The sequence below is a fragment of the Lathyrus oleraceus genome, chromosome 5 (genome assembly GCF_024323335.1).
Source record: "Lathyrus oleraceus cultivar Zhongwan6 chromosome 5, CAAS_Psat_ZW6_1.0, whole genome shotgun sequence".
Classification (NCBI taxonomy): domain Eukaryota; kingdom Viridiplantae; phylum Streptophyta; class Magnoliopsida; order Fabales; family Fabaceae; genus Lathyrus; species Lathyrus oleraceus.
In genome coordinates this window covers 92,041,216-92,058,094 of record NC_066583.1, presented here as the reverse complement: position 1 = coordinate 92,058,094, position 16,879 = coordinate 92,041,216, and the positions used below count along the sequence as shown (strand labels likewise).

Below are 16,879 nucleotides of genomic sequence, written 5' to 3'. Positions count from 1 at the left end.
ATTACATTCATGTTGATCTTTAGGGGCCTTCAAGGAATCCTTCGCACTCAGGTGCAAAGTATTTCCTATCCGTAGTTGATGATTATTCCAGAAAGTTATGAATATTCATCCAAAAGACCAAGGATGAAACTTTTGCTAAGGTTTTGCTAAGGAGCTGAAACTTCGAGGTCGAGCCATCGCTGTTAAATGCGATAGTCAAAGTGCAATACACTCGTCGAAGAATTCAGCCTATCGTGAGTGAACCAAACATATTGATGTGAGGCTGCATTTTATCAGAGAGATAATAGAGCATGGAGAAGTCCATGTACTGAAAGTTTCGACTGATGACAATGTTGCTGATAGGATCACCAAAACATTTCCAAGTAGCAAGTGTCCGTTGTATGCAGTTGATAAAGCTACATGATAAAATCTAGTTTGTTCCCTTGTTAGTGTAGATTTTGTTTCAAGGTGGATATTTGTGGTATTTGGATCAAAATCTAGCCTCAAAAAGGACAACTTCATGGTTTGACAAAGTTGTTTGTGGTGTAGTCGAAGTCTGTTCAAGCATGCTATCAAAATTTGTTAGCTTAATGTTTAAGCTAGCATGTCGAATTGGGCCAGTCTGTTGGGTCCAGTTGTTTAAGTTTGCTTATTGATTAAGTTAGCTTAGTAGTATATAAATAGACTATTTCTCTCAGGTTGTTGATATTCACTTGTAATAATTTAATCTCAATAGAGAAAGTGAATAGTAAAACATTTATAACCAATCCTTATTCTTCTTCTTCCTTCTGTTCTCTCTTTCGTAAAATCTAATAGGGTTTCTTGTGTTTGTTCAAGAAACTCAATCTTTTTAATATTTTTATTTATTCTAGATGACATTGATTCACAACAATCACGTTATACCATAGGTCACATTCAACACTCGGATGTTGTGGAAAAGTATAGTTGTAGTATTGTCATACCCCAAAATTCACCCTACATTTCACAAAGTTCATCTAGGTCACTAACCTTAATCATATGCATAGCCTTATAGACATTTTATTTCATTTGCATAATCATGGTCCAATACAAGAGGACAAGTATCTTGGATTCCTAGCTTTGTGCTTGCACCTAGTGGAAAATGGGGTTTCTCTACATCTAAAGGTATCTCAAACAATCAAATCCTAACCAAAGGTATCTCTTGGAGCTTGTGTACGTACGTCAACTTTGGAGATTCAACTGTGACTTCTTGGCGAAGCAAAACCTTAATCTAGGGATCCTCACTTAATGATGTTTACATAAACCCTAACCTCATTTTGTTCTTCATCACCCATTGTGCTTGATTTTGCTTGGTCAAACTTCATCTTACAACCTTGTTCGTTAGCCATTCATGTTGCCTCCTTTGGTTTTGGGTTCCATCGAGCTCATACTTTTCCATGTGCATCTTTTGTTTGTGACCATTGGTTCTAGTCCAAATTCATGGCCCCATGAATTTCATCTGATCATTTCCTCATGTTCATAGCTTGCTCATGTGTCTTGTGTTATCCCATTTAGCCATTGTTCATAAATTCATATTCATGCCATTGATGTTTGGATCTTTGGTTAGGTCATATTCGCTGTACATTTTGGTCCTTTCTAGGGTTTTTGGTTGATTTAAGATTTGTCATGGGCCATTCTCTCATCTTCATTCCATTGGACCTTTGGCTCCGATTCTAAGCCTATGGTACTTTCGAATTCCTAGGTCTTTGGTCATGGATTCGTGTTTGCATTGATGCATTGCTTATCTTAGTCCATTGCTTATTTCGGTCCGTGTGGTTCATGCATTATCATATGCATATGAGCCTCATGATTAAATTTATCAAAAGTATTTGATTTGGTTTCTCCAAAGATCGTTTAAAAAAGCATGTCCCTAGTTCATCTTGGTGTTCATGTTTAAAGTCATTTCAAACCATTGCAAATCTTGAAAAGTCATAGCCTTTGTTCATCTCAATTAATTTCAAGTCATATTCCCTCCAAATTAAACTTCATCATCAAATTCATTTCAAATATCAAATCCAATTCAAAAACCAATCCAACTTCATTCATATGGTCAATTACAATCATTACAATGTCCATTACATGAGAAATTACAAAAAAAAAGATGGAAATGTTGACTTTGGTCAACAGTTGACTTTTTGGTCAACTTTGACCAAAATCAACCCAAATTATCCAAACCCAAGAACCCTAAATCCCTATCCCAATCTTAGCCTCAATCTCTCATTTCCCATTTTTGAATCATGTTAGGCCATGGTAATTCTTTGGGTTCATGAAGATATTTTTGTTCCTTTTTACATGAATTCATCTAGTAAAGCACAAATCCATATAACAATGTCATACAAGCATGTCACAAAAGAGATTTTAAAATTGATTAAACAAGGGGTTTACAATTCTTTTGCATAGGAATCGTTGTACATAGCATATCATGGGTAAGTTTATTATCACACAAGCTACAATAAGTGGCAATGCCCATTACATACAACGTTTCACGTTACATGCTGAACCACATAATTTCAAATACATGAATCAACACATAGCCATACAATCCATTTCAAATTCAAACCAACCATCACCTAACCTAACCTATACATGACATGAAACATTAACAACACCTAAAAACAATCAAAAAAGATCCAAGTGTGCATGAGTACACACATGAGTAACACTCAATTGCCATTCTTCAATGAGAAAATAAAAGAGATAAATCCAGGAAGTTCCGCCACATTCACGACGAAGGAGGACTCAAGTTTCCATCATCATTTTGTATCATTTCATGCCTCATTTTCCTTGGCAGAACTCCTTTGAACTCAAAGTGTCAAGGAGAATTATCAGCTGCAATTTTTGTCGATGGAAATGGTGGCATTTGTCATGTAGCCTTTGTTGTTGTAGATGCCGAAATTGAGGCCGACTGGCATTGTTTTCTGCAGGAGCTGAAATCAGCTTTATCAACATCTAAACAGATTACAAATTTTTAGAATGGGCCAAAAAAAAGGTCGTTGTCTTGGAGATATTCGTAAACTGCTACCACGACTATTGTTTCCATCACCTTGTCGACAGGCTGAACAGAGACTTGAAGGAAGCAATTCAGTGTATTCAAAATGTACATGGATTTTGTTTAGGAAGGCAAACCTTTAAGGGCTTGTTTTGGAAGCACAAAACATTGTCGTGCATGGCTCCGAAGTCCACCTCGCATAAAACCCCGATTGTCTATATTTGCATAAGGTTGGCTCTCAAGAAGATAGTTGTACAAAAGATGAAATAATATCAGCTTACACTAGAGTTTAACAAATCACTGGTGCCATAACTAATATGCAACGACACTCAGGGAATGTATTACCTCCTCCTCTGGATGATTGCACATATATTGCGACAAAAAGGCCCATTATTAAAAGTGCTCCAACTCAGAACTCTATCTACACAATGTGACTCAACCTTAAAATGGAAACCAACCGGTTATAAAACCTGCATAATACTACAACATATCACTGGCAGCATAACCAATTTAAATCAACTCTCTAACTGCATTTTTCAACCATCCTATAACAAAGTTTTTGAACCGAATAATAGTTAACTAACAACTTCTCCCTCTCAACAAAACCAGACCTCAACCAACCCTTACTTCTCTCAATTCAATTACCCTCTCAACTAGAGGAAAATAGAAAAAGAAAAAGAAAAAGCAGTAGGTAGAAGAACAGAATTTAACAGATTCGAAAATGGAATAAAAAGCTCTCGCTCAAACCTACATAAAAAGATAACATAATCTCACAGAAGGAGAGAGAACTACCTGAAACGGCTTCTCCCAAAGCCATATAGTCAACCCTCCACCATTCTTTCTCCTTCTAACAGAATCGATCCACCCTCCTAACCATAAAAACAGATCGAAACAAAACCTCATACAACAAGAATCTCCAACGGCAAAAATGAATTCCTTCAAAGAGAACCTCCAACCAATTTCTGATAACCACCTAACCAACTCTTCAACCGCCCAACTGTTAACAGAACCTGCTAACAAACTCCCTCAACCAACTCTGAACAACCTATACCCTCCATTGTTCACCATCCTGCATAACTTCTCCAACCAATTCAATAAACCTTCCAACAAACTTCTACACAACTTCGAACTCCCTCAAAAACCTGCATAAAACCAACCTTTCATTCACAACCCGAACGGGTACGGAACCGGAAAACCCAAATGCAAAATCAGAATCGTGTTTTGGAAGAAGGAGAAATCGAATGCAGATTGAAGAAAGGGAATAACGGCGAAAGCATACAAATCTCCTATGAAGGCTTCACAATGAATCATAACGGGAAGTTGAAAGGGAGCATCATCCCGCAATAACATCTCGATCTTCATCGAAATCAGCAATGCACGAGTGGAAAAGCTTCAATATTCACCGCCGATGGCAAAACCGAATAAGAACAACATGATGAAACGTGCACAACACATCAGCGACGATAAAAATTGAAGAATTGGGACCGATTTATGATCGTATTGTAAATTGAAAATCCCATTTCAATTTAGGTGATGAATACTTTATATGTCTAATTTCATTTGCTATGATCATATGGTAGATCTTTGATTGCCTTTCATTGATTAATCCATTACCTTTTTGAATCGATTCTAACCATTGTATGTACTTACATATTGTTGCATCATTCTCATTCATTTGACTTAATCTCATGGTAACTCGTTTGTTGTCTAGTGTCCGCATGTGACTTGGAGATTCAAGTTCATTCCTAGCTAGCCTCCTAACCATTTCATTTTCATTCAATAACTTTGTATTGTTTGAAATACCATGCCACTTATATGCTTTAGGCATGGTACATAGTATAATAGTTTGTAACTTGTATTTTCTTTTCATTCCTTTATGTTGTATTGTGTGGATCCATCCCCCAATTGTGGGTCAAATGTTACCCCACCCCATAGTCATATAATATCTTAGATTTATTGCTTTCTAGTTAGTTGACCATGCATGTTAATAACAAAGATAAAATACAAAATGATAAACAAAGCATTTCAAAAGAAACAAAAGGTACTTGATCTAATGTCAAGTTGTTTTTCGAATAAAACTCACACCATTGCAACATAAATGTTTGGTCCAACGTCAAACATTCTCCATCCACTCCATGATCCGTTACTCACATCCCTCCTCCATTCCTTTCTCAAACCCATTCTAACACCCCCCTCCATTCTATTCTCATCTTCATTCTATCTCTCTCCTCCACTCTTCACACACTTTTGATCATAAATTCAAATGTTTGATCTAACGTCAAGTACCTTTTTCAAAACCATTTTCATAACAAATTGGAACGCTAAATGAGGTGTACATGTTTGTACACAACATTCAATTAATTGACTTGTCGGCCGTACCTAGCCTGAGGACCCGACACTTGACTTTCCCCCTTAAAACATCTAATGATTCAAACAAGTTAGATCTAAGTGCTATGAGGAAAAAAAGAATAGTTAGGACTCCATTGTCCTCTCAATTCTCAAGTACTCTGATTGTTGACTGTACTTAGTCAAGGGTTAGAGATTTGTCTCCCTCTAAGTTCCAATGATTAGACTTGTCAAATTCTTTTCACAATTCAAATATCTTTTTTGGATGAAAAAAGAATGGTTAGGACAATATTGTCCTCTCAACTCCCGAGTTATTGGATCATTGACTATATCTAGCCAAGGGTCTGATGCTTGTCTCCGTACATAAAATCGACCCCAACAAATCAAATCATCTTTTGCCTTAGGGACTTCTCTTCAAAACTTCTCAATAAGGACGTGTTACTTCTGTTCTACCGTGAGCGAAGCTTAAGCCTCCATGTGCGAGCAAGTAATGTTTAACTGCTAAAGTGCGAACCAAGCGTATCCATTTTACCGTAAACAAGCAAATACTTTCCACTCCCATGACAGAGTATACAAGCAAGTGAACAATAGCACGCAAATGTTAATATTGTTCAGTAAAAACAACCAAACAAATACTACATTTTTAAGCTGAACTACGAAGGTCTGACTTCCCTATTGCACGTATGGGGATACGTAGGCACGATGGCCCAAATCCTTGACGAGCACACTAACTTAAAACTTATTTTCTCCCCCATCTCATTCCCAATAGCAAGAAACTTACAGACAAACAACATCCATACGCATTTGATACGAGCAAGTGGTTCTCATGGAGTACCATGGATGTGAGGGGTGTTAATATCTTCCCCTTGCATAACCGAATTCTGAATCCGCTCTTGGTTGCGAGACCGTTTCTCTCATTTGGGGTTTTATCGCTATTTTCCCTTTCCTTTAGAATAAATAAAATCCGGTGGCGACTCTGTATTTTTTGCGGCGCTTCAAGTATTCCTAGAGAAAGTATACAACTACACCTAGTGGTTGAGTGCGAATTTTTTCATATGGGGACACAATGTATGCTTTAGAATATATAATAAATGTTTCATAAATAACCATATTAGCTTTGAAAGGACTTGAAACCTTAACTTCAAAATTCCAAAATAAAGGGTTTGTCTTTGCGTTACTTAGCAAGTATATTCTTTCTATTGCAACAAATACTATTTATGAAATAAATTTGAGATGTTTGAGGCGGCCATGGCCACCCCTTGTCCTCCATGTATCTCTGCCCTAACTACACCAAAGAAAAATTTCCCTCGTTAGAAGGAAAACCAAGTGAATGGGTATAATAACAAAATTTAACATATAAACATTCTTCTATGGAAGACTCTTAAGAGAAGATGAGTTTATTCCTATCCTTCCATAAAACTTTCACAGCAATACTAAAGATGGTTAACCATTTCCAAGAGGTGTTTCCCCTTTTTCACTAGATAAATGTCACATAATTCAATCATGATCTAGCCATGACAAATTATAATAGACATATTTCTTAATAAAACCCTTCCCAAATGTTTTAACAATTTTACCTTCTCTTAACGCATGCATGAGTTTCAGGATCAGATTGAAAATTGGTATAGGATAATGAGACATACCTCAGTTTTGTCTTTATGATGTCTTGAGAAGTGTACAAAGATAAAATTTCCAAAGGTGTGCATGGGTCTTTGAACGACCCTTCCAATAAGCAACAATGAGAAAAAATGGATCAAGATGAATCATATGTTATTGAGAAGAAATAATATTCTTCTAAGCACTTATAATAGAAAACTGACCATTACTTTCAAATCTAATTTGGGAATTCTAGCTGCTACCAAGAGAGGTTGAATATTTAGGATTTTATCACTAATAACCTTAGGAAGGATTGATAACAATCAAGTTTCAATCACCACGAGAATCACAACAAACCACGACAAATTGATGACATATAAAATAACTTTTTACCTCTTAACTTTATAATAACTTAATACATTTTGTTTGATTTTATTAACTTTTTCCTACTTTTTGTTTGATAGTGCTTTCATAAATAAAATAATATGTTGAGTTTTTAAAGGATAATATTGATCAAAGAAAAACTATGGACAAACAACGGAGTAAATAGGTTTAAGTTAATCAAGACAAATTTGACAAAGAGAAAAATAATAATAATAAATGTCAGGTAATGTTGATACATAACATATTCGTGTTGTCAAGGACAAGGACGAGAAAATATGAAGAAAAAAAATCCAAAATTCAGGACGAGACCAACTATGCGAGCATGTAATATGGGCATTTTGTGTTGGGAACATGATTGTGTTACTAATTAGCTACTAAAATAGTTGTTTTCGTTAATGCATATTGCAACCGCCAAAGATTAATGTGAACTTATGATTCCTCCACTATTTATAGAGCACAAATTTCTTCATAATGTATCTTTGCATTAACAATGTAGAAGTTTAGAAACATCTTTTAGTTTTTTTTCTTATATTTATTATGATTCATCTTAAGTAATATAATCAATATTTTGTGTAGATCTATTTTGTGTTTCTTACCTTGAATTTTGTACTTGTTTATTTACTTTGATATATCTTTTGTTATGCTTGAATAATCTCCTATATTGGAACAATAAGAAATCAAATGATAGATCTTTTATAAAACCATTTTGTTTCTTATTGTTCACATAATTGAAATGAAAATTAAGACAATCTACTCTATATGACTAAACAAGATGATAAACACGTGAGAACAATTTTAACCATTTTGAGACCACTCCTTATGAGAAGTGCTCTTAATGAACTTTGTTATATGTTAACCATGAAAGTAAGGGGTCATTGGTCTAAAGTGAGCTTTCTTATTTTGAAAAAAGGCTTAAGTTACAAGAAGTGATGTCTGGTCTTTAAGAATTTATACTCATAATAAGAGAAAAATAATGAAAATAAAGGTTTATCATTGTGAGAGTCACTATTTTAAGACTTTATTATTATTATTCCTATTTTCAACTAAAATAAAAGTAATAAGTTTTATGCTTGTTCAACTAATCACTGTAAAAAATTAAATCAGTATTATATTATGCGATATAACCATATACTTGCGACTGTATCAAGTTTTTAACATTGTTGTCGAGGACTTTTTATTTGATATTGATTTTTATTTATGTATTGATTCGAATGTATTTGTTTTCTTGTTATATTAATATAGGTAAACAAATGTTTATGAATATCGATGAGAAATGTGAATCATTTTGTTCAACTTTACCCCACCTGTGTATGAGTATTTCGACCAAAACCTTCGACACCGACTATTGAGAAATTTGCACAAGATTTATCCATATATGAGCTCAAATATGATGCAATTATGATTGTTCGTATTTGAGCTCAAAAAGTTAGCCTTTTTTTATTATGAGGCCCCTCATAACCTTTGCCCTCTCCAACATTTCTTTCTTTGATGTAGCATATAGAGGAGTTACTCTCTTTGCAAAAGTAAAAACAAAAGGTTAAAAACAATAATTGAACATGACTAGAAAAAGATTACAAAAATATACATTTATACAAAAGTCCCATTAGCTTTTGGAGGACTCCCCCCATGCCTCATCAAATCTGTCACACTCAGAACTCATAATTTCTCCATGAAATCAACCTCGTCTTTCTCTGCGTCACTAAACTTGTAAAAATAATAACACTAATGGATATGGGCTCGTCTGACCAATAAAGTGAGAACCTATGAGTATCATCCTCCTGAAAAGACAAGTTTAAGGCAATTGCATCCACCTCAAACTTAAACAAATTTATCCTTACAATTCTTATAGTCTGAGGAATAAGGGGAACGAGTGCCCTACCAAAAATGAAATTCATTAAGACCCAACCTACTCTTTTAACTCTCTTTGAATCATATAATGAGAATAATATGACCATAATGGGCGTGGTATTGAGTCCTCTATAAAGGATTTCAAATCCTTAGACAAATGCTCAACTATTTGGATGAAGCTTGGAGAGGGCGATATTGATGGCCTTAAAAAAGTTTGCTTGGAAAATAGTTAAAGGGATGATGACTCTAAAATCAAACATCACGCCTGAGTAAAAGTAGAAATATTCATCTTCCACTCCTTCAAGTTGTCGTATGGAAGCCTTTTCACCTTCCACACAAGGCTTTAAAACCACATCAGCTTCATTTATGGTATTTTATATTTGTAGACCTATCCGAAAATCCTAGACCCATGTATCATCATTATACAAGGAACCATCATTCACCACCTTATCAGAGAAGTTTGTACTTCTTGAAGTTGAAACCGCCATAAGTGACCCAGCGATCTTGTGGAATAAAACACCAAATCAACATCACTAGCGCTAGACGCGATACTAACTGAACTATTGCTAAATAAACTATTGCAACTCCTAAATATTTCTATCTCAATAAACCTCTAACCTACTTGTCATTTTTTAGGTTCAAATTCATTAAACGCCGAGTCCATAACTCGCATTTCGCAAAATAAAGTGTGGGTTTAATCACCTTTCTAAAAGAGACACACTCCCTAATAAAAACCATGACTAAATAGCATGAAATAAAAGGATACCAAAGAAGAAGATAAAAATATATGAGTTCGATTTTTGGATCGATTAAAATTCGAGTAAACGAAGAAGATACTGATGTAAAGAAGAGTGTTTGCATAAAGCAGGAGCTATGAAGTTGAAATAATGAAAAGGAAGAAAAATAATTCCAAACTTATATAGAGGAAAAATCCTTAGATTACAAAGTGGACGATAATATCAAATATAGCCTTGAGGGCTATATTCCCGGGAAGGCATAATGATAAAATTTGTAGACTAATGTGTGTGTTTTAGATGTATTTTAATCATTACACTAACTAACATGAAATATTTAATAAAGATCTATAAATGATAAATAAGGGGTGCGACATAGTAAAAACCCGTTCAATGAAAGAGGTTTCATCCTATTAAGCACTTCGCCCTTACACGCCTCGTGTTTGGGGATTGAGTACGACAATGGACCTCTTACTAAAAGAACTTTGCCAATATATGCCTCATGCTTTGGAGACCGTGTATGACCATAAACCTTTTGCTCAAAGCACTTCGCTCTTATACGTCTCATGTTTAAGGGATTATGTACGATCGTGGACCTCTTACTCAAATCATTTATCCCTTACACGTCTCGTGTTTGAGGGACTATGTATGACCATGTAGCTTTTACTCAAAGCACTTCGCTCATACACATTACATGCTCATTCAAGGAGACAAGGTCATTAGTGGTACTTAACAACCAAAATATTGAAAGTCACTCATGTATTAATGAGATTTACTGATTGTATTAATAGTGAAGTTACATAAGACATAATTTTCGAATAAGTAAAAGAACCAAAAACAAAAAAGTTGTTGGGAATTACAAAGTTACCATATTAAATTAAACATCTATATTCCTTTTTCTGTCATTTGCACACAAAACTCTAAATTAATGAGAATGTCAATAGTAACCTTAAAAAACTCCAAATATCTCGCTAATTTAAAATGAATCACCACTCATAACTAAAATGTGAACAATCAAGAAATAAATATGACACGTCTCGTGATTGTATATAGAATATAGTCTATCGGGTACTTGACTGCAAGTGCACAGTCTAGTCGTTTTAGTTTTAAAAGATATCGAACCCACAAGGACCGATGGTCAAACTAATGCTACTGACGTTACCATGTTTAGCTAAGGGAATGATTTTTTAGAAGTTTGGTTGAAGAAAATTAAATCTAAGGGAAGTTAAGTCTTAAGAAAATATTAATAGAAGGATATCAATATGCAACGCATTAATCGTCAAGGATTTGATAAGTCACCGGTGTATAATTTAAGTACCAAATATCTTTCAGTAGAAAATACTTATTTAAAAGGCTTTACCTCACACTCTCGTGATTGTTGATTTGGACTATACCTTTAAGTCAGAATGTACGCTCTCGCTGTCCCATTTGAAGTTAAAAATACTTTTTGAAAATAAATAAGTTCTAATTGCTTTTAAAGTGCTCTCGCTGTTTTTAAAATTAATGCCTAGTTTTTACTATCCAGTTCGACCCTCACGCTCTCGCGATTGTCGGTTCTCACCTTAGTTAATTTCCCACTATCGTGGCAAAATCGTATTAAATAGCTTCTCACTCTTGTGACAAAGTTAATTAAATTTAAATTAAAAACCACAGCCAAAAAGATTGTTTGAGGAAAGAAGTTTTACACCGATTATTATAAAATCCCGTCTAATTAAATTGTTACATACCGATACCGGTAGTTTAGCCGGACATGTTAAACAATGCAAACACAGACGAACATAAACAGATCAACAATAAAGCAAACAATAATAAAGCAATAACAATTATAATTGAATAAAAACCTGGAAATTGGATTAATAGAATATGCCGAATCTTGAAGTACTTGAGCAGTCCTCCACATGTCGGTAGGATTCTGCTTCTTCGAAGTAATTGTTTAGACTAAATTAAATAAATTGTAGTAGGCCCCCAGTGTAGGAAACTACTACTTTGGCTAAATGAAAAGCGGAAAGGAAAAAGGGAAAATCAAAGCTCTGAACGGTAAAAGAAAATAATGTTGCTGAAGAAAAATAAAATACAAAACAGAATTGTTGTGAAAAAAATGCAGAGAGAAAAAAAAGGTCTTCAAAGCTGGCTTCCGAGAGAAAAATTAAGCGTCCCCGTAGGTTTCCAACTTCCATCCTTTTATATCCCCCATTAGGTCTTGGCAGTTGAGAGAAATAAGGATGACTTGGTTGAGTGAGGAATCCACGGGAAAGTGGCTGAGGAACGAGAAATAAGGGGCTGTTGGATCACTTCTGTTGACATATTCAAAGCGCTGATTTTGGCCGCGTGACGTTCGTGATGGGCTTGTGACGGTCGTGACAGGCTGGGCGTGACGGTCGTGACAGGCTTTGTGACGGCCGTCACATGCCCATAATTTGTATTCTCTGTTTTTCTGCTGTTTTCTCTTCCGTTTCTTCTTCTTTTCCTTCCTTTTCTATACTTTGCTCATTTAAGCATAGAGATTGAAATACCTGCAAAAATAACTCGACTACTTGCAGAATAATCGGAATATAAATGAAAGTGATATGATTTTTGAGTGTAAATCAAGGCAAATATACGACGTATTTTCATGTTATCAAAATATAACATTACATTCCTCACACCACACCTACTTAAACACATATTAGTTCTAAAAAACTAGAGTTAAAATTAGTTGAGATGCAATGTGAAAATATTTGCTCCCAAAATAATGTGAAATTTGAACAATTTCAATCTGAGTTAAAATTCAAAGCTATAGATTGCATATGAATCTGACGATAAAAGTGAAGTCGTCAATCAATTTCCATAATGCTAGGATAAAAATTTCAAATTGTACAATAGTAATGCAAGAACAAACTAAAAAAATAAACAGTAATATAGGAACATGACCACAAAAAAAGAAGTAGTAAAGCAAGAACATCCGGGTCTTTAAAAATCCCATGAGAATATTAAAAATTATTCTATTCATCAAAATAAATAAAATATTACTTTTTTTTTAATTTGGTGTACAAAGACACCCAAAAAAAACATATTACAGAAAAGTGGTATACAAAAGGATAGGGTCAAACCAAATCCTAAAGGAAGCTAACAAAATCTATAATAAGGAAGACAAAACCTATTATTGACTAGATCCTCTTTAATTACAATTGGAGGAGACGACCACCAAGTAAAAACAGACAAGGATAACCCTAAATTAGCTAGTGTGTTTGCACATTATTTCTTTCTTTGTAAATATGAGAAATCAAAAAGTTCATGGATCGAATCTTGATCAAGCAATTTCTTCATCTGTTGCTAAGGCTAGCATGTATACTTCTAGGGGGATATGAAAGCATATGTAACTAACATAGAATCACATTCAATCCAAAGATGATGTCAATTCTTGTCAAAGTTTGTCTCAGTGGCCATGATGACACCCATGACTTCAACAAAGAGAGAGTCATAAATACCCAAGATGACTGCAAAATAACATTTATTAAAAAGACCTCGACAAGTTAAGGGACAAGGACTCCCCATTAGCACAAATATATTTATTAAAATAAAAATTCATAAATAAATTTATATAAATTATTTTTATAACAATAAATAAAATAAAATATAATTATTTTTATATGTATTATAATTATTTTTAATTAAACTATTTTAAAGAATTTATAAAACTAAGTTAAAAAAAATTATAAAAATATTTTAAGTTGTTTTGATAAATCTCAAAACTTATAATGTTAGTAAATAAATTCAAATAAATCAAATTAAAAAAGTATATATTTTTTATCATGCACATCAAATAATTATAAATATTTATTTTAATTTTTAATGTAAGACTAAGTTTGAGTTCTTTGAAGTTTGATAATTTTCTTCTAGTTGATTTTTAAGCATAGAAAATTTCATTTTTCGATTAATTTTATTTTTAGTTTAAATAATTTTCTTTACAATTATTTTTCTTATCTTTTTTAAATAAATATTTATTCAAACAGCCGGTATCAATTTATAGTGTAGTATTTTTTTCTTCTAATTTTACATTTTATATTTTTTCATACTAAGAATCAAATGTTTCATTTAGCTTTGATTTTATTATTTTACGTACTCAATTTTAATACAATACCTTACTTAGTAAAAAAAATGTTGTATTTTTAAATTTTTAATGCTAACATGTGCTAATAGAATATTTGAAAGAATATTCTTTTGAAATATTTGCATTTAATTCTTTAAAAATATAAATATTATATTATTCAATTAATTTTTTCTAATTTTAGTATTTTTAATTTGTGCTCCTATATCACCGGTTAGCATGAACCTTTCTAAATTTACAGCACTAGGTAAACAGCACACCAACATTCTTGTAGTAGATCCCGATGATAATTTTACATTTTAGTTAAATTATTTTATTTAATAATATAACTTTTATTTTTTATACAATATAATTATATACTATTATTCTTATTAAAAACTATGACTGTTATAAAAGGGATTAAATTTATACTTGAAATATAAATTTAGATTTTTTTTTTAATTTATAAAAATAATAATAATAACTATTAGAAATTCAGACAACCGTGAGTATCAGAGTTTGAATCTTGATAATGATTTAGTAATATCTATTTAAAATTTATGAATTAAATTGAATTAGTTTTATTATTTTGATGATAAATTTTGTGTTTAAAAATCTCAAAAATAAAATAATTTTAATAAATAAATGCAATTAATTTGATGAAATTTTATTTTATTTGAACATGCATGGATAACAGTAACACTTCCAGAAACGTTATGGTGGGGCTGAGTGACGAAGAAAAAACAGTACGCGCAAAATGAATGAAAATCAATTTTAAAGGAAATTTGACTCTTATGGACCATGACTTGAATTTTAGAACTTGGATTGGAACTTTCGTTTTAATCCAAAAACTCAAACTTTGCGGCTTACTATCACGTAAGGATTACTTCTCTTAATTATTACTAATTATTGTTTAAAGTTTTGAATTTCATACTTGTCTCTTTATAATAGGACAATACAATATTAAATTAAAAGAAAATGCCAAGTGTCAGGATATTTTTAAGACCTTAGAATAGTATGCATATTCAATATTTCAGAAATTGAAATGGGTAACTTTTTTATTAAATATTTTTTTTATATTTAGAATATTTAAAGAGTATCTAAAAGACACTCTTAATTAAATAGTTTAGTTGTGATTAGAGATCACAATATATCCGGTTTATTTTGTTAAATTTAAGTATGATATGTTAAATATTTTAAAATTTAAGTCTCATATAATCTGTTATTAATTTACTTTTAAACTTAAATTTGATATTTTTTAAATTTGATTGATCTATTAATCTATTTTTAAAAACTTATTTATTTTAATATATTATAAATAAATAGTTTAACTAATATTTAAATAGATTAATAATATAAAAAAATATAAAAAATTAATATACTACTTAAATATTTATTTACATTGATTTATTGACTTATGTGAGTCATGACTTTTTAAAACTATTTATATAGGAGAAGATATAAAAAGGTTAGTGCATTTTTTATAGCTTTTTTCAATAAATTTTTAAAGGTAATCAAAATTTATTTTGTATTTTAATAAAAATATCAAAATATAATATAATAATAAATTTATTCATATTTATTTAAATAAAATTTAAAAGATGTTTTTCTAACTCGCATCTATTTTTTTAAACTAAATACACTTGTAAAAAGGTCTAGGCATTTTTTATTTTAAAAAAATTCAATATGATCAAAATTTGTGTAGACTAGACATGTTAATTGGTCCAACTTATTCACATCCTTAATTGTGACCAGATATGACAACATAACTCATATCCGTGGGTATTTTGGCCCACCCCGTTTAAGCTCGTCCAAAAGCGGAACAAGACGGAGCGAACCAACTTAGACACCCGAGGAAAAAAGTTCTTATTTTATTTTATTTTTTATTTAAAAAAGAAATAAACTATTACCTTGGTGTTCATAAATATCTCAGGGAAAATGTAACTCAATTTTGTCTATAAATGAATCTTTGTCGTCTATTTACAAAGTATTAATGTTCAAGACATTGTCAACATATCAGTCCACAAGAAACATAAATGATCCGCGTTAAATCTTTATGTCACCCAATCAAAATACGAACGCCATAACTATATATCTTGGATGACACGTCGTGAAAGATGAACATTGATAATGAAATCATTTGGATTGAAAATAATGAAACTAAAAAAAAGTAGAAAGAATCTCTAACATGGATTGAGAGAGTAAAAAAATGTATTGATTCAAAGTTGATATTCCTTACCTAATCTGTTGTCTTCTAATATGTTACAATCGAGAAGAAAATAGCGTGTTTTAAAGAAAATACGAAAATGCTGTTGTTGATAATCGAAATCATGATTAGTTAAATTTTTTCCATCGATTTAAATCTAAGTCGAAGAAAAAATGGTGTACTTTCCATGACACACTTCTTTACCCTATCCAATAAACTGAAGTAAAAATCATTTTTCAATTGAGAGAAAATCACTTTTTTTTCCGTAAACCTATTCGATAATCCCATTTGAACACAATTGATTTTTTTCCCGTAATTTTCACAATAAAACTATTTTCTTGCTATGTAACCCATGTCTCTTAGTGTTAACCATGATCGGAGGTTTTCTTACCATAAATTTCCCTAATCATATCAACTAATATTTTATCTCCAACTCATTAAAAAGCGAACAATAAATTATGATAAATTGTATGTCATAGTAAATTACATTGATCAAATAATTCTAATGAATTTATCTCAAAGAATATAACTTAATTTTTTTTGGCTATTCATAGTGTCAACAATCATAAGAATAGAGGAAAAAATAAAATATAATAACATTAGAAAAAAAGTGACTACATTTACTCTGGTGTAAATAGAAATTAGGATCATCAGATACAAGGCCTTATAACTAAAATAGCCCAAGCCCATTTCTCAAATCTGATCCCACCACA

General features: G+C 32.1%; 1 long non-coding RNA gene across 2 annotated transcripts; it reads right to left on the bottom strand.

The window, feature by feature from the left end:
• Positions 1-2,445: 2,445 nt before the first annotated feature.
• Positions 2,446-4,686, bottom strand: LOC127084297 (uncharacterized). Of its 2 annotated transcripts, XR_007788681.1 has the most exons (3): positions 3,779-4,678; positions 3,124-3,456; positions 2,446-2,924 (listed from the first exon to the last, which is right to left on the bottom strand). It is a non-coding gene; the product is annotated as an uncharacterized LOC127084297 (long non-coding RNA). The 2 variants fall into 2 exon arrangements; XR_007788680.1 differs by having other exon boundaries at positions 2,446-3,456; positions 3,779-4,686.
• Positions 4,687-16,879: the final 12,193 nt, after the last annotated feature.